Source organism: Armigeres subalbatus, chromosome 3 (assembly GCF_024139115.2).
Source record: "Armigeres subalbatus isolate Guangzhou_Male chromosome 3, GZ_Asu_2, whole genome shotgun sequence".
Lineage (NCBI taxonomy): Eukaryota > Metazoa > Arthropoda > Insecta > Diptera > Culicidae > Armigeres > Armigeres subalbatus.
The window spans coordinates 153278077-153303435 of NC_085141.1; the positions used below are offsets into that span (position 1 = coordinate 153278077).

The 25359-nt window shown below is 40.9% G+C and overlaps 1 protein-coding gene across 1 annotated transcript in view; it reads right to left on the reverse strand.

Moving 5' to 3' along the window:
* Positions 1-25359, reverse strand: part of LOC134227859 (uncharacterized) — a 185920-nt gene that overhangs the window by 35487 nt on the left and 125074 nt on the right. The window lies entirely within an intron of this gene.

Genomic DNA, 25359 nt, shown 5'->3' on the forward strand with positions numbered 1-25359 from the left:
GAAACGAAACGAAATTAGAAATGCAACTGTTGGATTGGAACGAAGCGATACGAAATTCAAATTTTCTTCCGAAACTTCGAAACGAAACGAAATCCGGGTCCATTTAATTCGAAATTTTACGAAACGAAACGAAATTTAATTTTTTTCCGCTAAATTTTTATTAAATAGTTTTTTTAGCATTATATAAATAATGCAAAAAAAAAAACGAAAAAAAAAAATCCGCGGAGAAAATAATTTTGTTTAATATTTTTTGGGTCAAGGTCGTTTTTTCTCTAAAATTAAGTGTTGATGCGCCAACATTAAAAAATTCTGCAAATTATTTGTTTTGGTGTATGAATGCGTCATTTTATCCACGGATCAATCCACTTTGCAATTACGGCCTTTCTTGGCAGCAACAAAATGATTTCAATAAATTAAATTTTTAAAACATGTGTTGGGGAAACCAGCGAGTTCGTTCTATTCTGTTCCAGATTCAAGCTAGAATAGTGATCGAACATTTAAAATGAAACTGAAACACTACTGATTTCATTCTATATAATTGTTACCCAAATGCCATAGGGCTGGCTTAATTTTTCAAAAGGACATAGGTAAGTAACAGATCACTTTGGATCTATTCACCATTTTCAAAAGTATGCCCCTTACCATAAACAACGTGAGAATATTCATCACTTAACATCGCTCAATATTCCCAACAGATTTCATATTGATTACATCTGTTCACCATTTTGAAAAGTATTACAGATTCAAAGTGCCACCCCTCCATTTCAATTTCAAAGATTTATTGAATCTGTAAAATTTTCCAAAATGGTCTTTTCAACAGATCTAAGCAGTTGATTGCAATACAAAACTCGACTTTTTCATTTTTTTTTAATAAGGTCTGTTGGAAATAATAATTTTTAAATTTAAAGTTATTTTTTTTACGTTGTGAGTTTTTTATGATGAGGGGCATTTTTCATCCATCACTTTTTTATGGAGTTAGCCTTGGAAGATAAACGAGAATCGTGACTGCTAGATGAAAACCTTTTTTTGTTCCATGACTTTTTCACAAATTCTTTGGTGCGTGGGATGCGCTGACTCTAGCAACACTTTCACGCTATCTGCATATAGGCATTAGCTTACAGTGGCTAAATGTCCCGGATTATGTGGAATAGTTTACTTGCCTCGCATTTCCTAGTGCCCCAGAAACGTTCCGAATTCCATGATGAATCTGTAAAGCCGTTATTTCTGCAGATCAGCAAAATAAAGAACAAATTTTCGAAAAAAAAATATGGTTATTTGCTGATTTTAGCAATGAAATGAAAGCTATGACAGAGTCGTAGCGTGGACTTCCAGCGCCCTTTGAATTGTTTATTGGGCGTCCCTCTTCTACTAAGAGAAATCAAATAAATTAAACATTTGGAGAACAATTTGAATATCAATACCTAAAAAATGTTTAATGGTTTAAACATACTTCAAATAGTATTCAATATTCAGAGATGTATTGGAAGCAGATACCTGAAATCCACAAAGAGGTTTGAATAAAATATCATTAAATTATTTGAAATTTTGTTGTACTTTTTTACGCAAATAATGTAAGGAAACTCACAGAGTCGGGTTAAGTCTCATAATAAGGCTACGTTTTGTTGTATAGCCTCTAAATCCCTGAAGAAGGTAATGAAATATACACCGACACGTCGGAAAATAGACGTAAAAACGTTTCAGCTACTTTATAATACTGAAAGAGACGATAATAGTCATACAAAATAGAGCATAACAGTCGGAATCATCCCATTAAAAAGATAAACATTTAGATATTTAGACAGATATCGTGACGAAGGGGTCGAGGGGAGGAAGTTCAAAATCAATAATTTTTGCGTGATGCACTAAATGAATACTTCCTTTATGGTTTTTGCAAGCATCTGTAATCTGTGTTCGGAAATGAGATTGCCAGGATCGCTATCGGAACTAGTCGAATTATGAAGAAAAGTTACACTAAAGTGGATTGGTTGAAGGCCGGAATCGCCATCTGCAGTAAGCCCTTGGATGGTTTTTAGATGCCACTGGACCTAGTTGGGTCAATGAAATAAGGTAGGTTTATCGGTGTTCGGAGTTGGTTGGAATCACTATTAGACCTCTTCGATCGAGTGGGCTGGATGATGGATAAAATCAACATCGGATCTATTCAGATAAAGGAAAATCCTATTCTGGATTGGGGCTGTTGGTGGTCTCGAGGCTCTTACACACATAGTTTGGTCAATAGAATCCAACTCTGAAACAATTTAGTCGAGGGCCGGAAACGCCATCGGAAGCAGAAGGACGAAGGAAAATATCCAACTCTCGATTTGATTAATATTAAAAAAGAAGAAAATTCTCCTGGCAACAGTTCTAACAAAGCAAATATTTAGGAGTTATCGATATTCCTCGATACAGCCGCCGATATAACTCAATGTCATTCAGACTACATTGTTTTTCTAAATTAAACAGGCAAATTGATATCAAATCACAAAACCAAACCACTACCACTACAAACCTAGGAGCAAAAGGACCCTTTGAAATTTGGCTTATCGCTTGTTTATGAATGTATTCCTTTGAAGGAACTTACATGGAAAAACTGAATCATTTCTTCACTAATCATTCCTCACTGCTGAAACATTACGGCTCCGGAGGACTCTCGATGGCCGTAATAGTGCCAAAAAACTTTGCCAATCGCAATGTGGGTATCAAACATTATAATTTTCAACATTATAAGATACTATCAGATTTCTTCTTATTCAATTGCGTTTTTCAACCCGGTTTCAGAAGTCCCTGAGAATCCTGAATAGTGGTCAAAACTAAATTCAACACATAACATGTGGATGTGAAATAATGAAAAATTATTTTTTGGTTGTTCTATAGATTACTAGATTACACATCTCTGCTATATACCCACCCATGGATCTTTGGACCAACCCATACTCGGTTTGATAATTACAAGAACTATAAGTAATGAAACTGTTTTATTTATTATAGTTATAAAGTAAACATTGATTTTGGCGCCCCCCTGAAGGCTGGCGCCCTTGGCGGGGGCCAACCTGGCCAACCACACGCTACGGCGCTGAAGGTAGGACATGATATAACAATTCAATTGAGACTGCCTTGTTTTTTTTCAGTCGGTAGCTCTGAAAAGGTGATCGCCAGTGTAACCTAATTAATTTGACACAGATCTTCCAAATACAGGTCGGGCTCGATTATCCGGATTATCGATGTTATTTTCACTCCGGATAATCGAATCACCATAAAAAATTAAATCTGCAATTAAAAAACCAATGTTTTATTTTACTTGCAGCGGTGTAGTTAAAAATCATTTAGAAAAAAAAACCTGCGGTGACTTTCTGGTGTATTATGGAAAAATAATATTTTTGCCATAACTTTTGAGTCCATAGTCCGATCCAGCCTACTTTCAATATGAAATGATAAGACAGGATTTCCATTTGAATGCAACTTGTTGGTTGAGAATACGTGCAAAAAAAATGGCTGGACTATTTACGCGCTTTTTGTACAAAAATAGTATTTTGGCCATTACACATTTAATGCAAACAACTCGAACGCAGACCTGTTCGATTATTGCTAAATACTAATTGTTAAAAGCAGCAGCACGTCCAAACTTACAACAAACTGCCCTACGGTGAACGCACTGTACCAGCACGATTGTGACAGAAAATCGGTACGATTTTGAAACAATTGAATAATCTGGATCTGAAGGATCTAGAAAATGTGAGAAAACTATAGATTTCCATAATGTACGGAATCAAAAATATCTAAAGGTAGAAGTGTAGGTCATGACAATGATCGGAAAGATATGAATCAGTTCCAGAATCCGAAATAAATGAGATACCAGAGAATGTCTCAAATCTGGAGCATTCTTAAATCTGCAAATATCTAACAATCTACTAAATCAGGAAAACTTCTGAAACGTCACCATCTCCATTTTATTGCTTTCAAACAATGATTGTTTAAACTGAATACTTTCAAAAGACAACGGAAAACGGACAATACTCAGTAGTTAAGCGAGGATTATTTAGCTTATCGAAGAGTTTCTACAACTACAAGAGCAGAAATCGAACAAGCGCCTCATAATACATTACATATTGCATACACAAATCATTTAATTTAAATAAAAATACAGCATACCAAAACGATGAGATCTACAAATTATTTTACTTTACTGAACAATATTATTTGAATTAACAAATTGAAAACTAAATGCGTTTCTGTTGAAGATGCAGAATTGTATTACGTAGTGAGATTTAGTGAAAGAATTTATATGTATATAATATTGAGTAGAATTTGAATGGTGTTATTCAGCGGCGCAGCCGATTTTTTTAAATTTTATTGAAATTGGAATTATTAAAAATTAATTTCGAAATTCCGCGAAATTCCGTTTAATTTCGTTAAAAGAAAGATTTTTCAGTCGAAATTTTTGAAATTTAACGATACGGAACGAAATCAGAAAAACAGATTTCGCCATACTCAAATTCCGCGGAATTCCGCGAAATTTCGTTCCGAATGCACTAAAACGAAATTTTTCGAAATACCGCATATGTTTACCCGGCAGGATGTGGAACGTTATAAACGGAAGCGGAGACTGCAGACCCGATTTTTTCAGGAGAGAAACGCCGCCTGGAAGAAGCGAAATGCAAGGAGGTGGAACAGCTGTGCCGTTTTAAAGAAACATGTAAAATCTATCAAAAGCTCAAAGAATCTCGCAAAGGCTTCATGCCGCGAGCCGAAATGTACAGGAATAAGAATGTGAACATCTTGACGGACGAGCGTGTGATGATCAAACGGTGAAAGCAGCACTACGAGGAACATTTGAATGACGCTGAGAGGACAGGCAGTGAATGTCAAGGCAGCGGAGAAGAGGACTACGTCAGTTCAGCGGACGATGGAAGCCAACCAGCCCCACCTTGAGGGAAGTTAAGGATGCCATCCATCTGCTAAAGACTGGCAGCTGGTAAGGATGGTATCGGAGCTGAGCCCATCAAGATGGGCTCGTAAAAGCTGGCATACGATAGTATAGACCGAGAAGAGCTATGGAAAACTATGGGCGAGAACAGCTACATACCCTGGGAGGCTTACCATACTGATCAAAGCAACGTTGGATGGTGTGCAAAATTGTGTGAAGATTTCAGGCGAACACTCCAGTTCGTTCGAATCGCACCGGGGGCTGAGACAAGGGAATGGACTTTCGTGCCTGTTTTTCATCATTACGCTAGTAGATGTCATGCGGAGAGCCGAGTGTAATAGCAGGGGTACGATTTTCAACAGATCTAGTAAATATATTTGTTTCGCGGATGACATGGACATTGTCGGCCGAACAATTGCAAAGGTGGCAGAACTGTACACCCGCCTGAAACGTGAATTAACTAAAGTTGGACTGGTGGTGAATGCGTCAAAGACCAAGTACATGCTAGTGGGCGGAACCGAGCGCGACAGGGTCCACAAGGGAAGCAGTGTTACGATAAACGGGGATACCTTTGAGGTGGTCAATGTTGGCATGTTGCAAGAATGCCGGACAGCAACTCTGCTTAGATGGTGTTAGCTTTCGATCCGGCAGGCACGAGACGGCGAGGAGCGCAGTGAGCGAGGCGGGCTGACCACCGCCCGCTGACAAGCAGCATTGCATTGCGTTCAACATCAAATCGCGGGCATGCAAACATCACATGCTCTGCCGATTCTACCTCACCTACAGATTCCGGGCACAGAATCAGCGAACCTTAACCTATGCAGGGACTTTTTAAAGCAGCCACCTGCGATAGGTGGAAGTTGACCTGACCATGCATCACAGATAGAAAAAGATGTTGAAATTTACTCGAAAGTAATGCACATAAAGGGAATGCCAAAAAGAGTGTAAATTTAAAGGATTATATCGCCTCAATGTATGCAATTTCCATTGCATTATGCCAGTTTTTATATGATGTATGCTATAGAAACTGACATAATGCTATAGAAATTGCATACATTTAGGGTGTACTTGTTAAAAAATATCCATGTACGCCCAAAATAGTGTAATTTTCCATGTCTTTATTTTTTACGCGATTCCTAGTTTTCATTATTTTTTTTCTGTGTTCCTACTAACCCAATTCGACACATCCGGAATTATCCTGTGGCTCCAACGACCTTTGACTGCGGTGTCCCATTCTCTCTGCCATTTGACCAACGAAGCTGCTCTATTGACACGTTGCACTTTCGTTAAAGCACTCCACATGTTCCTCTAGGAGTATGTCAATCGGCATCATCCCAGCTGTAATGCACACCGCCTCATATGACATGGTACGATGTGCGCTTGCGACTCGTAGACACATAAGCCGTTGTACTCTGACGAGTTTCTTCACGTTTTACCTTGGATTTAGTGCTACGGCGCATGCTGGTACGCTGTAGCGGACGGCTTTGGCAATAGCTCCAATTTCTTCCGTCTCAAACGGTCTGGGAACTTTCCTTCATTCAGGCATCGTTGGAGGCAGCTCTCAAACATATCTAGATCAGCAATAATGGCGTGTTTAAGGTCCAGGTTTGGAATATCATCCGGGCCTGGTGCCTTATTAAGTTTTCTTGCAGATACGATAAGCTCCTCGTTAGTCACTAGCGATACCACGTCGACTGACTCGTACGGTGTAGCGGGCCAGTTCGATGGTTTATGTTTCGGAAACAACCTTTCTACTATTATTTATTTATCATCAGACTAAGGCCGGAGTGGCCTGTGCTGCACATAAAAGACTTCTCCATTCAGCTCGGTTCATGGCTGCACTTCGCCAACCACGCAGTCTGCGGAGGGTCCGCAAGTCGTCCTCCACCTGATCGATCCACCTTGCCCGCTGTGCACCTCGCCTTCTTGTTCCCGTCGGATCGTTGTCGAGAACCATTTTCACCGGATTACTGTCCGACATTCTGGCTACGTGCCCGGCCCACCGCAGTCTTCCGATTTTCGCGGTGTGAACGATGGATGGTTCTCCCAACAGCTGATGCAACTCGTGGTTCATTCGCCTCCTCCACGTACCGTCCGCCATCTGCAACCCACCATAGATGGTACGCAACACTTTCCTTTCGAAAACTCCCAGTGCGCGTTGGTCCTCCACGAGCATCGTCCAGGTCTCGTGTCCGTAGAGGACTACCGGTCTGATGAGCGTTTTGTAGATTGTCAGTTTGGTACGGCGGCGAACTCTATTCGATCGGAGCGTTTTGCGGAGTCCAAAGTATGTACGATTTCCAGCCACTATGCGTCTCCGAATTTCTCTGCTGGTATCATTTTTGACAGTCACTAGTGAGCCCAAGAACACAAATTCTTCTACCACCTCGATTTCGTCACCACCTATGCCAACTCGCGATGGGTGGCTCACATTGTCTTCTCTTTAACCTCTTCCTATCATGTACTTCGTCTTCGACGTGTTGATGACTAGTCCGATCCGCTTGGCTTCCCTCTTCAGTCTGATGTAGGCTTCCTCCATCTTCTGTTACGTGCCATAATATCTATGTCGTCGGCGAAGCCAAATAGCTGGACGGACTTATTGAAAATTGTACCACTCGTGTTAATTCCTGCTCTTCGTATTACCCCTTCCAAAGCGATGTTGAATAGCAGACACGAAAGACCTTGCCGTAACCCTCTGCGGGTTTCGAAGGGACTCGAGAATGCCCCTGAAACTCGAACTACGCACATCACCTGATCCATCGTCGCTTTGATCAACCGTGTCAGTTTATCCGGAAATCCGTGTTCGTACATTAGGACCCGTAATGCAGGGTAGACACCTTTACGTGGTGTGTTACGGGGTAAGATCTACCACGGTTACATTGCCAGCTTCAGGCAAATACCTTCCTCATTATCCAACTCCGTGGTACTTATGAGGGTGTCGCTAAGTCGGTGGTTTCTCGTTAAGTAAGTACTACATCAACACTTCCTTCCTCTCCCTAGTTACGGTGAAGATGGGTATGGCCAAGAGTAGTAATCCTCATGCTTTTGTTAATTTTGTTTAAGACTGGAATCAAGGACCACTCCCCTTCTTGATTTCTGATAGCATTCTAGATAAGGATCTCAAAAGTAAAACATGAGTATCACTAGTGTCCAATCTACGAATTACACCGTAACAATGCCAATGCTAATGCTAATGCTAAAAATCCGTGTTCGTGCGTTAGCTGCCATAGCTGGTCCTAATCGATTGTATCATATGCGGCTTTGAAGTACCATTACACTGGTTGTCGATTACCGGGAGGTTTGGTCTTTATTGGCATCGTTATGCCGCAGGCACGTGCTAGTTCTTCTTCTTCTTCTTCTTAGCATTACATCCCCACACTGGGACAGAGCCGCCTCGCAGCTTAGTGTTCATTAAGCACTCCCACAGTTATTAGCTGCGAGGTTTCTAAGCCAGGTTACCATTTTTGCATTTGTATATCATGAGGCTAGCACGATGATACTTTTATGCCCAGGGTAGTCGAGACAATTTCCAATCCGAAAATTGCCTAGACCGGCACCGGGAATCGAACCCAGCCACCCTCAGCATGATCTTGCTTTGTAGCCGCGCGTCTTACCGAACGGCTAAGGCCGCCATCCTGGATCAGTAGCACCGCCTTGTGATTCCTTTGGAGGTAAACTCGACCGTAAAACGTACTTGCTGATGGTCACTGGAAGTATGCCCTTCATGAGCCTTCCAGTATGGTTCCACCGACCATCCCGCGCTGCAGAAGGTCACATGGATACATGAATCACGTTTCGATCCTCTGTACGTTGGCACTTGGCCTTCGTTCAGCAGGACTACATTTAATACCGCAAGAGACTCTAGCAGGATATGACCTCTGGCGTTAGTAAACAGGGAACCCCAGTCCTCTGCCCACGCATTAAAATCATCTGCTACACCTACTATTTTAAAACAGTTAGTTTCGCTGCAAGAATATCGACTACCCTAGTGTACTGCTCCATACTCCATCGAGGAGGACAGTAGCAGCTACAAAAGTAAACTCCATTTACCTTTGCTATGACAAAACCCTCATCGTCGGATATGATATTATCTCCTGGATGGTGTATCGCCAACAAGTCCAGATTCCTACCATACCGGACTTGTCCGCTATCCAGCTGCTGTTTCCAACGAGATGCGGTATGGGTCGGACAGCTAGGCACCATCAGCATTGCACTCAATAACCGACTGTTGTAGCAGCAGTTCAGCTGCCTTGCAGTAGTTTAAGTTTAGCTGTGTTACCTGCATGTCTGGACCCTCGAACCATGTATTGTGGCGTCAAATTGTTGATGCTGATTATGATGTTGACTATCTGTTTAGATGTAAGCTAAATAAATGAATGAACATCCTGCATCCAAATGACCTTTCCACTCCCTCTATAATCATTTCCTTAGGATAGAAATAACGTTCCAAATTTGGTTTAAATCGGTCAAGGGATTCAAAAGTTATATTTACTTACTTGGTGAAAAATAAGCATGCACATTAAATCCGTTTAATCGTTAATTACAAATTAACCTTCAGTATTTACAAGCGGATAGTAATATGCACAGAATTGGTGGAAAAATGACTAGGGAGTTCTTGTAACAGTTCTACATACGAATACTGAAGGAGAATTTGTAATTAACCATCAAACGGATTAAGTGCGTATGCTCATTTTTTACCAAGTAATGCATAATAACTGTTTTAAAGTTTGCGTTAGAGCGATGAAACGGCCTACTTTTCCGTACCAATGAAATGGGTGCTTTTATGACCATTACGTAACTCAAATGAGTTGCATATAATCCATTATTACACTTATTTGGGTGCTGTAATGAAAAAACCTACACAGTATAAAAATGTTACAGAATATATGATGTAACAAAAAGGCTCCATTCGATTCATCTCATTTTTCCATCACTTTTTAAAATTACAGGTTGCCTTTACTATGGAGCTTGCATTCAATATTGCGAACAAGAAAAAGTTGGATGTAAATTTAACGGCTATTGAACACGAAAATATGAGTCCAAATAATTCCGTAGCGTGTAATTTTCAGATTTTTTAACTATGTACATCAGAACAGTATTCTGCTGAATTACCTTGGGTAAGTGTTCAAGTAGTCTATTCTCTACATCGTGTAATAAATGAAATAGTTTGATGGACAGAGTAAGGTTTTGCCAAGAAAGTAAGCTGAACTTCTTTACGCGTGTTTGGTTTTGGATGTAACATCCGATCCCAAAGTCCGATGAAGGCAACTTTCAATAGGAAAAAGTGGGACAGGATTCCTTGGAATGCAACCTGTTGCGAACACACGCACACACACACACACACACACACACACGCAAACACACGCATTCGCACTCACACACGCACGTACATATACACACGCACACACACGCTCGTACACATACACACATACACACACGCCCACATATTTTTTTAAGACGGAAATAAATGACTATCAAGTTCTAATATGGCGTTGCCTAATTTATGGAAGCGCTCCTAGAGCTGTAGCAGAATACTAATAATTACTATCTTATCAGTACCCCTTATATGGCGTCAAATACAAAAAGTACTTTTCAATTTTGATTTACCTTTTATAGACAGCAGCAAAAGGAGGTAATCAGTTATCTCAAACAGACTCTTCTGGTCTTGTTTTTCTTTTGCTTGCACTAGCATCGTCTTATACAATTGGGATTGAGGATCTGTTTCAGTATCAGGAATATAGGTTCCATTAGTGTACACACTTAACTCATTTCACCGTATTCGGTAAATTTTACCGAAATCTCAACAGCAGAACTGTCCGGTAATTTATTTTACAATTTTTTTGTAATTTTTTCCATTGCTCAAATGTCAAAATCACCGAAAATCAGTTAAATTATTCACCAAACAGTTCTGCTGTTGAGATTTCGGTAAAATTTTACCGAATTCGGCGATTTATTTTAAGTGTGTACTAGGCAACTTAATGTAGAATTTAAGTGGTTTCAGGACTTTATTGTTCTCGCTACATTAGGAATCGGAATGCTATACGGGCGGGATTAGTGGCACACTAGCTCGAAAAATTGAAATAATTTACTTGCCATTTTGCTGAGTCCATAGCACAGGAAAAACATACTTTGCTGGGTCCCAACGAAAAAAAAACAACCCGTGAACAACTTAACATCTGTAGTACAATGTCACTGATTCTTCTTCTTCTTACATCCCCCACTGGGACATTGCCGCCTCGCAGCTTAGTGTTCATTGCCCTTTCACAGTTATTACTGCAGGTTTCTAAGCCATCTTTAACATTTCTGCAGTTCTATACCATGAGGCTAACACGATGATACTTTTATCCCCAGGGAAGTCGAGACAATTTCCAAACCCAAAATTGCCTAGACCGGCACCGGGAATCGAACCCAGCCACCCTCAGCATGGTCTTGCTTTGTAGCCGCGCAACTTATCGCACGGGTAAGGAGTGCCCACAAACTTGTGAATCATTTTACGAATAGTGCGAAAATGAAGGTAATGTCCAGTACAAAATACCGTGACAAAAATCATTCCAAACTAGAATTTATTATGTTTTGTGTTTTATAGAGGAGATAAAAGATGTTATCGTATAAAACATATGATTCACTTCTAGACATGTTTTGTGGTGATTTGATATGTCATTCTTATATGTACACCTTGTGTGACAATTGTTGTTATAACCACATCTACCCTATTTAAATATGACATGATCATTATAAAATTCAATTTTAACATTAGTGCCTTCAGGCTTGGGGTCTTCAGTAGCGAGCAAAGATGGCGAGATCGGTTCTCGGTCCGCTCTAGGATGTTTTCGGGTTGGAAACTTTCTCGACATCTTGGGCGTAGTGTACCCATTGTACTTGCCACACAAGAGACATACTCATGCAATGGCGGATAAGGTACACCGGGGCAAGTTGAAATGCGGGGTAAGTTGAAACGGAAGCTGTAATTTAGATAGGAAATGACCGAATGCTCTGATTATTTTTTTCAACAAACTACTCCCCTAAACGCACCTTCTGACTGCCCTGCCATTGTTTATTTTTCGCCCTTTGCAAAATCCAAACCAACTATTTGACGTGCCAATGAAACATGTCTCAAAACGATGTTTGGAAGAGATTTTTCATCAAATTTTCACGGTATGTAATCATTCAATGTTGAATAAGCATAATGGTTATGAAAAATCGATGAATGACCCGTTTTAATTTTTGTATTTTGGTTGTTTGATATTGCTCCGTATGTTCAACTCTTCGGGGCAAATAGAAATGCGTGGTGCGGGGCAAGTTGAAACAACGATTCAAAACGTCACCCTCGCAATTAAAAGTAATATTTTTTTCCAGAATTCAGGTCTGTAAATAGGTCTGTCTGTAGGTCTGTAAATACATACATTCAAAAAACATAAATTTATTAAAACATGCAAATTTCTGAAAATAAATTTAATAAAGTCCGCCCACTCCGTCATGAATGCAATTCTCCTACTATGGATAAAAAGAATGAAAAGGGGTCATGTTTAAACTGCAGTTTTGAAATACTTAATCTACTGAGCACTGACTCTTAGGAAAATAAAATATATAGTATGTAAATATTACGTTAACTGCACCTTTCACTTCCACAGCTGCCTATTTGTCCAATCGAAGAGTTTATGAGAGATATGATGGCTGGTTAATTAATGTGCATTTATGATGAAGCCCCAACCAAATTAATCAAGTGCACAATATACAAGTGAAACAAATAATGAACCATCCTGAATAGTAATCCGAGTGGTCACCAGTAGGAGGAAATCGATTTGATAAATGTTCAGCGTTAGTGCGTTTTCCAGAATTTGGTCTCTGAAAATACGCTTGTGACTTTGTTGTACACTGCCCTTTTTCGCATTTTCTCCGACTTGAGTAATTTGCCGTTGTATTCATCAAACTTGTTTTACATGGAGAAATACAAAAAAGTCTAATAAATTGAATTTTTTTCTATTTTTCCAAAAATTTTACATAATCTTCTTTATCTGTATTTATTGCTGTGGGACAATTAAATGGACCATACTTAAGTTTATATTTTTTGTGTAAGAGTACCTTTCAAAATCTGGAATGTGATTTTTATGCGAGTAAATATCAAGATAAGACAACAAAAGTGGGATTTGTTTACAAATTTGTAGCCTACTATTTTATCAGTTTTTCTTAAACAGGATGCAATTTTAAGCTAATTTCTGAAAGAAAATCAAAAGCGTCAAAAACTTACATGGGACTCTTATGCGAATCCTGGCAGTATTATAGTCACCCTCACAACCTCGTGCTTCTTGAGTCTCATTGAGTACATACATTTTGTTATTAATACGGCAAAATTTGCTTATGTCTGAATATAACGCAGTGTTTCAACCAGGCTTGTAAAATGTCATCTGCATGTCATTTGACTAATTTGTTCATAACTTTTTTCAGAAGCCAAATTTACTTCATATTTCTTGATGTACTCATAACGCTTGAGTAGGGCTATATTTTTGTCCAAGAGTACATTGCTCTAAATATAACATCTGAGGCTGGAGAGTGGAAACTTTCCAAAATGTCACGTGTCATTTGACATAATGTCATTTGAATGACATTTTGCCTCCCACGCCCCAGATTACATATTTACATTTACTTATTAGACAATGTTGTAGGCACATATAAGGGCTATAAGTTCGACATACCTCAGGAACCGATAGCTAACTTCTGAACAAGTTCTGAAAAATATATGCAAACGAATGCAAATGACATTTTACAACACTGGTTTCAACTTGCCCCGATACGCGGGGCTAGTTGAAACAATGCATATCAAAAAATAGTTTAATTATACAAAATATTTATAAAAAAGTTTGTTATGGATGCTTATTTTTGTATGTATAATCATTGGCCCGAGCTAGCAAACATCGCAAACGGATTCAAAATATATCAAAGGGTGATTTTTTTACAGCACTTCAAATTTCAACTTTGAAAAAACCGTTTCAACTTGCCCCGGTGTACCTTATACAAAAGCTTTCAATTAATAACTGAGGAAATGCTAGTAGAATACTAAGTTGAAACGCAGGTTAAGTTTCAGTTGAAATGTGGAGCCACAGAGAATAAAGAAGAAGAAGAAGATGATGAAGAATAAGAAGGAGAATAAGAGCCTTCAGGAGGCATTAGCTCATTTAGATAAAATTGATAACCTAACCTACTTCTTCTTCTTCTTCTTATTGGCATTACATCCCCACACTGTTTATTATTATTTATTCAGACTAAGGCCGAAGTGGCCTGTGCGGTATATAAGAGTCTTCTCCATTCGACTCGGTCCATGGCTACACGTCTCCAACCACGCAGTCTACGGAGGGTCCGCAAGTCATATTTCACCTGATCGATCCACCTTGCCCGCTGCGCACCTCGCCTTCTTGTGCCCGTCGGATCGTTGTCGAGGACCATTTTCGCCGGGTTATTGTCCGACATTCTGGTTACGTGCCCGGCCCACCGCAGTCGTCCGATTTTCGCGGTATGAACGATGGATGGTTCTCCCAACAGCTGATGCAACTCGTGGGTCATTCGCCTCCTCCACGTACCGCCCGCCATCTGCACCCCACCATAGATGGTACGCAGCACTTTCCTTTCGAAAACTCCGAGTACGCGTTGGTCCTCCACGAGCATCGTCCAGGTCTCGTGTCCGTAGAGGACTACCGGTCTAATGAGCGTTTTGTAGATAGTCAGTTTGGTACGGCGGTGAACTCTATTCGATCGGAGCGTCTTGCGGAGTACGTACGATTTCCAGCCACTATGCGTCTCCGAATTTCTCTGCTGGTATCATTTTCGGCAGTCACCAGTGAGCCCAAGTACACAAATTCTTCTACCACCTCGATTTCGTCACCACCGATACCAACTCGCGGTGGGTGGCTCACATTGTCTTCTCTTTAACCTCTTCCTATCATGTACTTCGTCTTCGACGTGTTGATGACTAGTACGATCCGCTTGGCTTCCCTCTTCAGTCTGATGTAGGCTTCCTCCATCTTCTCAAAGTTACGTGCCATAATATCTATGTCGTCGGCGAAGCCAAATAGCTGGACGGTCTTATTGAAAATTGTACCACTCGTGTTAATCCCTGCTCTTCGTATTACCCCTTCCAAAACGATGTTGAATAGCAGACACGAGAGACCATCACCTTGCCGTAACCCTCTGCGGGTTTCGAAGGGACTCGAGAATGCCCCTGAAACGCGAACTACGCACATCACCCGATCCATCGTCGCTTTGATCAACCGTGTCAGTTTATCCGGAAATCCGTTTTCGTGCATTAGCTTCCATAGCTGGTCCCGATCGATTGTATCATATGCGGCTTTGAAGTCGATGAATAGATGATGTGTGGGCACGTTGTATTCGCGGCATTTCTGCAGTACTTGGCGAATGGCGAACACGTGGTCCGTGGTGGAGCGTTCGCCCATAAAACCCGCCTGGTACTGCCCCACGAACTCCCTTGCAATTGGTGCTAGTCGACGGCATAAAATTTGGGAGAGTACCTTGTAGGCGGCGTTCAGCATTGTGATTGCGCGGTAGTTGCTACAATCCAGCTTATCGCCCTTTTTGTAGATGGGACACACGACACCTTCCATCCACTCCTCCACAAAACTTCCTCCTCCCAAATCTTGGTAATGACCCAGTGCAGCGCTCTAACCAGTGCCTCACCACCGTGTTTAAATAGCTCTCCTGGTAGTTGGTCAACCCCAGGGGCTTTGTTGTTCTTCAGCCGGCCACTCTCCTCCTGGATTTCCTGGAGATCCGGAGCCGGTAGAATTATGTCCTGCGCGCGTTCCCCCTGGTCCATCACCATACCGCCATCTTCGTCTGCCACATCGCCACCCTTCGTGCTTTTCGTAGTGCTGCCGCCACCTTTGGATCACCTCACGCTCGTTCGTAAGAAGGTTCCCGTTAATGTCCTTACACATATCAGACTGTGGCACGTGGCCCTTACGTGAACGGTTCAACTTCTCATAGAACTTTCGTGTATTATTAGCGCGGTACAGTTGCTCCGTCTCTTCACGGTCTCGATCTTCCTGCTGACGCTTTTTCCTCCGGAAAATCGAGTTTTGTCTGTTCCGCGCCTGTTAATATCGTGCCTCGTTCGCCCTCGTGCGGTGTTGCAGCAATCTCGCCCATGCTGCATTCTTCTCTTCTACTAACTGCTCACATTCGCCGTCATACCAGTCGTTTCTCTTATTCGGGGGCACTGTGCCAAGTGCAGCGGTTGCGGTGCTACCAATGGCGGATCGAATATCTCTCCAGCCATCTTCAAGAGACGCTGCGCCTAGCTGCTCTTCCGTTGGGAGTGCCACTTCCAGCTGCTGCCCGTATTCTTGGGCTAGTTTACCGTCTTGTAGCCGCCCAAAGTTAAGCCGCGGCGTCCGACTTCGACGCGTGTTGTTCACCGTCGAGAGTTTTGAGCGCAGGCATACTGCAACGAGGTAGTGGTCGGATTCAATATTCGCACTGCGGTAAGTGCGGATGCTCGTGATGTCGGAGAAGAATTTACCGTCGATTAGAACGTGGTCGATTTGGTTTTCCGTTTCTTGGTTAGGTGATTTCCATGTGGCCTTGTGGATATTTTTGCGGGGAAAGAAGGTGCTTCGGACTACCATTCCGCGGGAGGCTGCGAAGTTAATGCATCGTTGGCCGTTGTCATTCGATATGGTGTGCAGACTATCCGGTCCGATGACCGGTCTATATATTTCCTCCCTTCCTACCTGTGCGTTCATGACACCGATGACGATTTTGACGTCCCGCAGTGGGCATCCATCGTATGTCTGCTCCAGCTGTGCGTAGAACGCTTCTTTCTCGTCGTCGGGTCTCCCTTCGTATGGGCAGTGCACGTTGATGATGCTATAGTTGAAGAAACGGCCTTTAATCCTCAGCTTGCACATCCTTGCGTTGATTGGCTGCCACCCAATCACGCGTTGGCGCATCTTACCCAGCACTATGAAGCCGGTTCCTAGCTCGTTGGTGGTGCCAAAGCTTTGGTAGAAGGTAGCCGTCAGATGCCCGCTTTTCCACACTTTCTGTCCTGTCCAGCAAATCTCCTGCAGCGCCACGACGTCGAAGTTGCGGGGATGTAATTATCGTAGATAATCCTGTCGCAAAATGCGAAACCTAGCGACTTGCAGTTCCATGTTCCAAGCTTCCAATCGTGATCCTTTATTCTTCGCCTAGGTCTTTGCCGATTATATCGAGTCGCATTATCTCTTATATTGTTCGTAATTATTAGTTTTCCAGGCGCTTATTTAGCCTGCCCAAACCTCCTGTCTCGCCGGAGGGCCGGAGGGCCCACACTGATGTAGTTTGTACACTAGACCATCTGCAGGTATGTGAAAAATCGGTTCATTTCGCGTTATTCTTCCACTCACTAAGGGTATGCGATAACACACTTTTTCCTAACGAAACGAAACGAAACGAAATTTAAAATGTCTATGTTAATTCGGATCGAAACGAAACGAAATATGGATTTACTTTCGAAACTTCGAAACTAAACGAAATCAAGGTTCATTTGATTCGAATTTTTTCGAAACGAAACGAAATTTTATTTTTTTTCCGCGGAATTTTGATTAAATTGGTTTTACATTACTTACGCAATTCGGATTTCACTTTTTCAAAGTCAAATAACTGTTTTACCATATACAGTTGTGCTCGACTTGCGGTCAGCGGCAGCATAGTCTTATATACAATCAGCTCGACGAACTGAGCTATTCTCTGTGTGTCCTTGGCATATGAGAACAGCTGTTATGGTCAGTATGAGCTGAAAGCAATCATGAGTAAAGAACTTTCAGCAATTTCAATGATCTTTCAACCCGTTTTGGATTTTTTTTTGCAAATTTCATGCGAAGATCTAGAAATGCCCACAAATCTTCAATGTTCCTTACATATTGTGGAAATAGTCAAAGAAGAGCTTAGCTTGATTAACTGTACACATCGTAATTGCTAATCATGATTGTCCGAAAAACAGCAAATATGCACAGCTCACCAATTAAATAATATTCTTGGGATACAAAAAAGTTATTCTTATTGTATACTTGCTTCGGAGTTTCCAATTCATGACCAATAACGATGCTGTCACGTCCTTACAGTCAATTTAGGATTAGGAGAGGAAAATTAGTTTAACATTCATTGTTATAAAACAGCAGTTCTCAACCTTTTTCTTGTTAGGTACCCCTTCGAATTTGTGCATTAATTGAGGTACCCCCTATATTTTTTTTTGCTGTAAATGAAAATAATCGTAGCTCTTAAAGTATATATAAAATGGATAACTCCATAAACTTCTGGAAAGGAGGCTTCCGAGCCTTTTGAAAGGAGGCTTCCGAGCCTTTTGAAAGGAGGCTTCCGAGCCTCTTGAAAGGAGGCTTCCGAGCCTTTTGAAGGGAGGCTTCCGAGCCTTTCGAAAGGAGGCTTCCGAGCCTTTTGAAAGGAGGCTTCCGAGCCTTTTGAAAGGAGGCTTCCGAGCCTTTTGAAAGGAGCTTCCGAGCCTCTTAAAAGGAGGCTTACGAGCCTCTTGAAAGGAGGCTTCCGAGCCTTTTGAAAGGAGGCTTCTGAGGCTTCGAGGCTTCGAGAGGGCTTCGAGGCTCTTGAAAGAGGTTCTCCGAGCCTATTGAAAAGAGCTTTCCGAGCATTTTAAAAGAAGGAGAAAAGAGAAAAAAAAGTTTAAAGAAGAAAACTTAAAAGAAGATTTCCGGGCCTCTAGAAAGGAGGATTCCAACCCTCTTTAGAGTAGGCTTCCGAGCCTTTTAAAATGAGGCTGTCGAGCCTGTTCAAAAATCCCTTCCGAGCCCCTTAAAAAGATCCGAGGCTTTTAAAAGAAGCAGAAAAAAAGTAATTTCTAGAAAAACAGCTTGGCCTCCGGGCCAAGACAGTTTTCGAACCTCTGAAATGATGCTTCCGGGTCACTTGAAAGGAGGCTTCCGAGCTGCTTGGAAAAAGGCTTTCGAGAAGCGTAGAAGGATGCTTCCAATTCTCTTGCAACAAAGCAACTGAGCTTTTCGGGAAAAAGTCTTCATGTCTTTCAAATGGAGGCTTTCGAATCTGTAGACTCTAGATTTTAGTTAAAAATCATATTCTTAACATATTATTCAACATTATGTTTTAACCCGGAAGATTGCATAGAAGATTTTTAAATTTGTTCAGTCGAAGTTTTGCCCTTTTGGTCTTTTGATCGCCATGCATAGGGTAAGGGAGGCATTTTGGACCACCAGTTCGACGCCTCATGTTTTGAACCACTGAGAGCAAATTCCTCTTGGTGGTCCAAAATAAGAGCCCCGTAAGGGTGATCCAAAATATATCCTTTACCCTATTATGTACAAGATAAAGTTTAGAAATAAAAAAAATACAAAACTTTATCAATAAGTTTGGATTAAAACTGTGATTCATCCGCCATTAAGCATTTCGTCCGAGGTACCTCCTGGGCCTGGCGAAAGTACCCCCGTGATACATGTACCCCAGGTTGAGAAACGCTGTTATAAAAGACCGAGAAATGCTCTGCATCTCCGTGAGCGCCATGTGAAAAGAATCGTTGGTTAGTAGAGAAGATAATTCATGTGAAGCCCCTTGGTAAATGACTAAATATTTAGGGGCAGGGGTCGGTCAATATTTTACGCTCCATATAAATAAAAATTCATTTGTATGAAAAAAAATCTTACATGGGGGGAGGGGTTGTCGCAAAACCCTGAAAAATTGCTTACGTAGTAGGTGTACGACCCCTTATTGTAAACGAAGTTTTTTTTAAAACAAGAAGACGAAAACTGTGTTTGAAATCAATCCAACACAATTCAATGTGCTTCGTTTAATAAGCTTCTACAATACGATCGATTCCGCACTTAATAATTCTGTGCAGACATTAGTTTTATTACTTCGCGTTCTCCCACACTAACTGGCGTGATCAGCATCTACAAGATCGATTGTACACTGGTTAAACAAATTTCTGCTACGCGAGGAAGATTTTTTTCACTTCGCGTTCTCCCGGACCAGCTGCCGTCCCATTACCAGCAGCAACACGATAGATTCCGCATTCATATTGTACAAATAGTAAAAAATATCACAAAATATAAATTGGAAACTTGGAAACACTGAAGACGTTTTATTGAAGAAAACTATATACGTATTATGTAGTTAGCGTTACAGTCAAACCTCCATGAGTCGATGTTCTATGACTCGATATCGACTCATGGAAGCAAATTATGCCATAGTAAAACATATTTTTTGGGTTGCTGTGATGGTTCCTTCAAACAGCTTTCCAAGAATTTTCTATTCCACATCTCGATATTTCCATGAGTCGATGGTCCCTTCAATATCGACTCATGGAGGTTTTACTGTATTAGAAAAAAATATATAACCTAAAGTTTTGAAAACAACTTAACGATTTTGTTCAGCGGCGCAGCCAAAATTTTTGATAATATAAAGAATGGTTTGAGTTTAAATTTGTTTCGAAATTCCGCGAAATTCCGTTAAATTTCGTTAGAAGCTAATTTTTTTCTAGTGAAATTTTTCTAATTTTACGAAACGAAACGAAATCAAGAAATGCGATTTCGCCATGTTAAAATTCCGCGAAATTCCGCGGAATTTCGTTTCGAACCACCTGAAACGAAATTTTTCGAAATACCGCATATGCTTACCACTCACATCTAAACACAATCACAAATTAGGCATCTGTACATGAGCCCTTCCAATATTTTCAATTTCGATTGTTCGAATCATGCCAAAACAAACAGATAAAATTCATCAGCGAATCTTTTCCAAAAAGTGGCGCCGGGAGTGGGTGGGACACGTAGGACATGTCCTACGCATGAAAATACTTGGGTGGGACACTCGAAGCATTGTCCTACCCATGATTATGACAAAAACTTTAATACTAAATATCAAGTTGAATATTGATGCAGATATAAGATAACAAGAATCTGTATATTAGTTAAAGAAAGATTTCAAAGCTAATCAAAGGATTTTGCTAATATTCTAAAAAAATCTGGGTTTTGAAAAGATTTTTCCTTAAACAGTCTCTCGAGATTTTACTATGGTTCCAGAACATCCAACATTGATTGAAGGACGTCTGGAGGTTTTCCTTAAGAAGTCTAATCCTTTTTTTACCGTTTTCTGGTATTTCGTGCATTTTGTTGAAAACTGTCTAAAAGCTGTAACAGAGCATAAAATATTCACTTTCATGAAGCACATTCACTCCGACTTTTGACATTCGTGTTTTGATTATTCAAAACATAGAATGACTTACTCAGTTTACTTCTTCATAAATTCATTCAATTTATTACCACTGAGTATGGTAACTGCGCGCGAAAAAAACAAAATTACCTTTGATTGTATTGACATTTGGCGCTAAAAATGCCCCTGAATTGAACGTCGGGATTAGATCTATGTGTGTATTTATTTAAATCATCAAACATGTGTTCAGTTTTATGGTTATTTAATAATTTGTGATATTCAAATAAATACTCACTGACCCATATTCATTCTGAAAATTGACGGTGCAGAGCCGAATATGAACATGTTTAGAAGTGAAGTGACAAAGAAGGCCGATGGGCTTCATAAAAAATAATCGAATATTTAAAGCTCTGAGCTGTAATGGTCCTTGGTGAGTCAGAAATATTCTTAAAAGTACATTTTTTGAATTCCTAAAAGTTTCTTGGGAAATCACACAATGTAAAATGTACATCTGTTCTCTTTACATTCACTACATGAAATGGAAGTCCGAAATCCGGAGTGCCATAAATAATGGCATAAATGCTCTGTGAGATTCATAAAGATTTCTTAAAATCCTTTACGAGATTTGATAATCCTGTAAGGTTTTTGGACGATTCAAAGTTGATGGATGCATTCTATCATGAACATGTACGTCTAAGTTTGGAAGATGATATTAGCATTTCCATATCATTGATTCAAAGTTACTTGTGTGGTCTGTAGCCTTCCGAAATTCCAATGGATTCCAGATAGTTAGAAAGATAGTGATATCCGGTTGACACCAGTAAAAATCTGCATAGATTGTCTTGAATAGTTTGAGTATTATACCCGGCGATATCTCTTTAAACCTTAAGATATTTCTTAAAAGTAGCTTAGATTACAGAGTGTTACAGTGAGAACATTTATAAAGTTTTTCTCAGCTATGCTATAGCTTACCATTATGAGAATGCAGAAGCATGATGGACCGTGCTTCTGTGATACCCGTCGTTTCGATCGAAAAAAAAGCGCGATCCTCCTCAGAATACAAAAGGCAATGGGCGTGCGTGGTTATTTTCTCGTCGAGAAACAAACAAGATAAATAATTTAGTGTTTGATAGATCATGAATCTGTAGTGCGCATGATTTGATCGGAAGAGGAACGATTCTTCTCAGGACGCATAGACCGTCGGCCGTGCATTGAGCTGATTAGATTTAGAATAGTGCTATCGCTCATCAAGCGAAACCCATCAATAAAATTCGAAATAATGATTTTTTGATCGCTTACCAAGATTATCTTCTTAACTAACCAATTATTTTTTTTCCCGTGGTGCACACGGAGATGCAGAGGATTCATTGGTCTCTTGAAACAATGAGTGTTGAACTTATTTTCATCTTCTCACCCCAATTGACTGTAAGGGCGTAACCGGCATCGTTGTTGGTTTTGAATTTATGAAACTCTAAAGCATGTACAGAATAGTTGATTCTCGGCCAATCATGAACTATGAAGGAGAATATAGCTTTTTTAATAGAATCGAAATTTACAAGTTATTCCTGTTATTTAAGTTATTCCTGTCAAATTCGTTTTTCTCCTGTTTGATAAATCTTTTTATTTGTCCTACGCACATCTCGGAAGGTGACCGCGCCTCTGTTCCCAAAGATAGCAAATGATGCCTAGCCGAGTATTTTTTACATTCGGTTCGCATACGAATGAATTCGTAATTGTGTGGTGAGTGAGGATTCTGCATTAAGGTTCAGGCCGCAAAACGAATCATTGATTCTAAATTGAATCAATATTCTGAGTCCAATTCTGTGTTTTCTGTTGCACTCAATTCACATCGGTTCATTCTCATCTCTCGACTTCTTTCCACACTATCTGTGTTTTCGCTTATTCCTGGTGGGGGCACTCAGCAGGTATGAATCGTTTGTTGATTTACTGTTCTGTTGGGTTGAGTAACATTCATTTTGCAATCGTGCGTTCGCTGATGGATTTGGATTTTAAATTGGTGTGGTTCGTGTGAGTGAGTGAGTTTTCTCATAGCTGCAGGCCATCATGCCATACATTGTCGAACGCCTTCTCGACATCGAGTAAGGCCATGGTGGAGATTTTTTTGAGGATGTTGGTAGCTCGGGTCAGTTCCTGAACGGTTGGTCGACCGCGTCGCAAACCAAACTGTTCATCGAGCAAGATGTTGAGATTATCGGCCGACTCAAGTAGCCTGTGGTCAATCGCTTTTTAGGATAGCTTGGTTAACCCTGAGAGAAGGCTGATGGGACGATAACTTTTAGGAGAGGAAGGATCCTTCCCAGGCTAGACGTGCTAAAAGAATGGAGCACTCATGTGTTTGAGCTGGAGCTGGGCCTTCATGTTTTTTGATGATTTGATATAGGTCGTCAACTCGTCAGCTGTATTCTCCAACTCATCCGAGAAGTCGTTCGGAGTCAGATGGATGCTGTTCGCAATCTCGCTGCCGGCTGGAAGAGCGCCACCATTCCGGCTTGGATAATTTTGGTCAAGCGCATGCACCGAGTCTTAAGCGCAAGCAGCCCAGGACTGTTACTACTGACTTTTCGCAGACGGGTCCAATCTTTGGTGAGTGTATCAATGGTAAGGATGTTGTAACCTGACTGACCTTTGGTACATGCTAGGCTAGGGAGAGCGCCTCCTGGATGGCATGCAGCTGGTCGTCGACGTCTTCGGATTACACCGGATGCCGCTGGTAGTCGATGTTCTCTTCCACGCACCGTTGAAACCGACCCTGTTCGACTTGGTGAGAGTTAGGCAGGTTTAGCTCGTGCCGATTCATTGAAGCTCCAATTTCAGCCACCACCGAGCTGAGCTCCTGGAAGACGACCGGATGGAAAACGTGATCATTCATGGTCGTGATGCAGATGTCGAGCGTTGCATAGATCCCGGACCGTGTCAAACGGGTAGGGCTTTCAGGGCTCATGATGGTGTAATGGCGTTCCAGCTCGTTGTTGGATCGGATGACGTTGCCCCACGATCCGGCGATGATGAACAGCCCCTTCCGCCTAGTGGCTATATCCCTTCGTAGTTCGGCCGACGTGCCGTCGTCGAATTTGACTTGTGTGGGACAGTAAGCCACCATGAACGTGACGACTCCGGCGAAGGGGATAACTTTCACTTCAACGGCTTCGATGATGTTGAGATATCATGAGGTTAACACTATGATACTTTTTTGCCCAAGTGAGTCGAGAAAATTCCCATGTCGGAAATTTCCTAGACAGGACCGGGAATCGACTCCAGACACTTTAAGCCTTGATTTGAAGCCGCGCATCTTTTGTCACACGAGTAAGTAAGTCGTTATCTTGTTTTCCATAAATATAACCCTTATTTATACACCTAGCGGTGATGTTGCCTTGGAGTGAACATATAGGATACGAACATATTAGTATTCGAGAAAGGCAAAAGGATTAATTGATAGGGTAAGGGAGGTATTTTGGACCACTTTAGGAGATGGCCGAACAATTTTGTCGAATAAAAGTTAGATTTTGTAATAATACTTGATCAATGCCCTATGCAACTAAAAAGTGGTGAATGCTAAGTAGGATTTGTAGGTAAAAATGTTGTAAATCCCACTGAAAGAACCAAACTACCATAAATTCTGAAGATATGTAAGATTTAATTTTGGACCACCTGTTTTTATTTTGGACCACCTGTTGAACATATTTTGGACCACTCAAACAATTTTGTATTGCTTGCAAAGTTATGTTACTATTGGATTAAATTAGCGATCTCCAGCATTTTCGGCGTTTTCATCCTGAAAGTCCTTGTGAAGCAATACATTTTTATAGGCATTCAAAGCTTAGAACAATATCTACAAGCTTAGGGTATTGAAACTAATTTCAATGTCAGTACCACTCGGTACAGCATCATCAAAGCAAAACAAACTTGTGGCCCATTGCCGTGATGTATACACCTGCATACATACCCTGCATACATACCCTGCATATTTTTTATGTAGTTTGTTAGATCTGTTCCATTTGCGCCATTGATAGTAGTGGGTTGCCTGGTTCTTCCTTGCTCATTGCATATTCTTTTTCAAAACGAAACATAATCGTAGAACGCGGAACTCTGTTGCATTGGCAAACAGCACGGACGGAGAGCTATAGCAAAGATTGGTTCTTGGCGAAGAGATTTCTCAACTATTCTGCTCACAATCGCATATTATGGGACAAATATGGATAGGAATTACAGCAAAGGTGGGACTGATATGC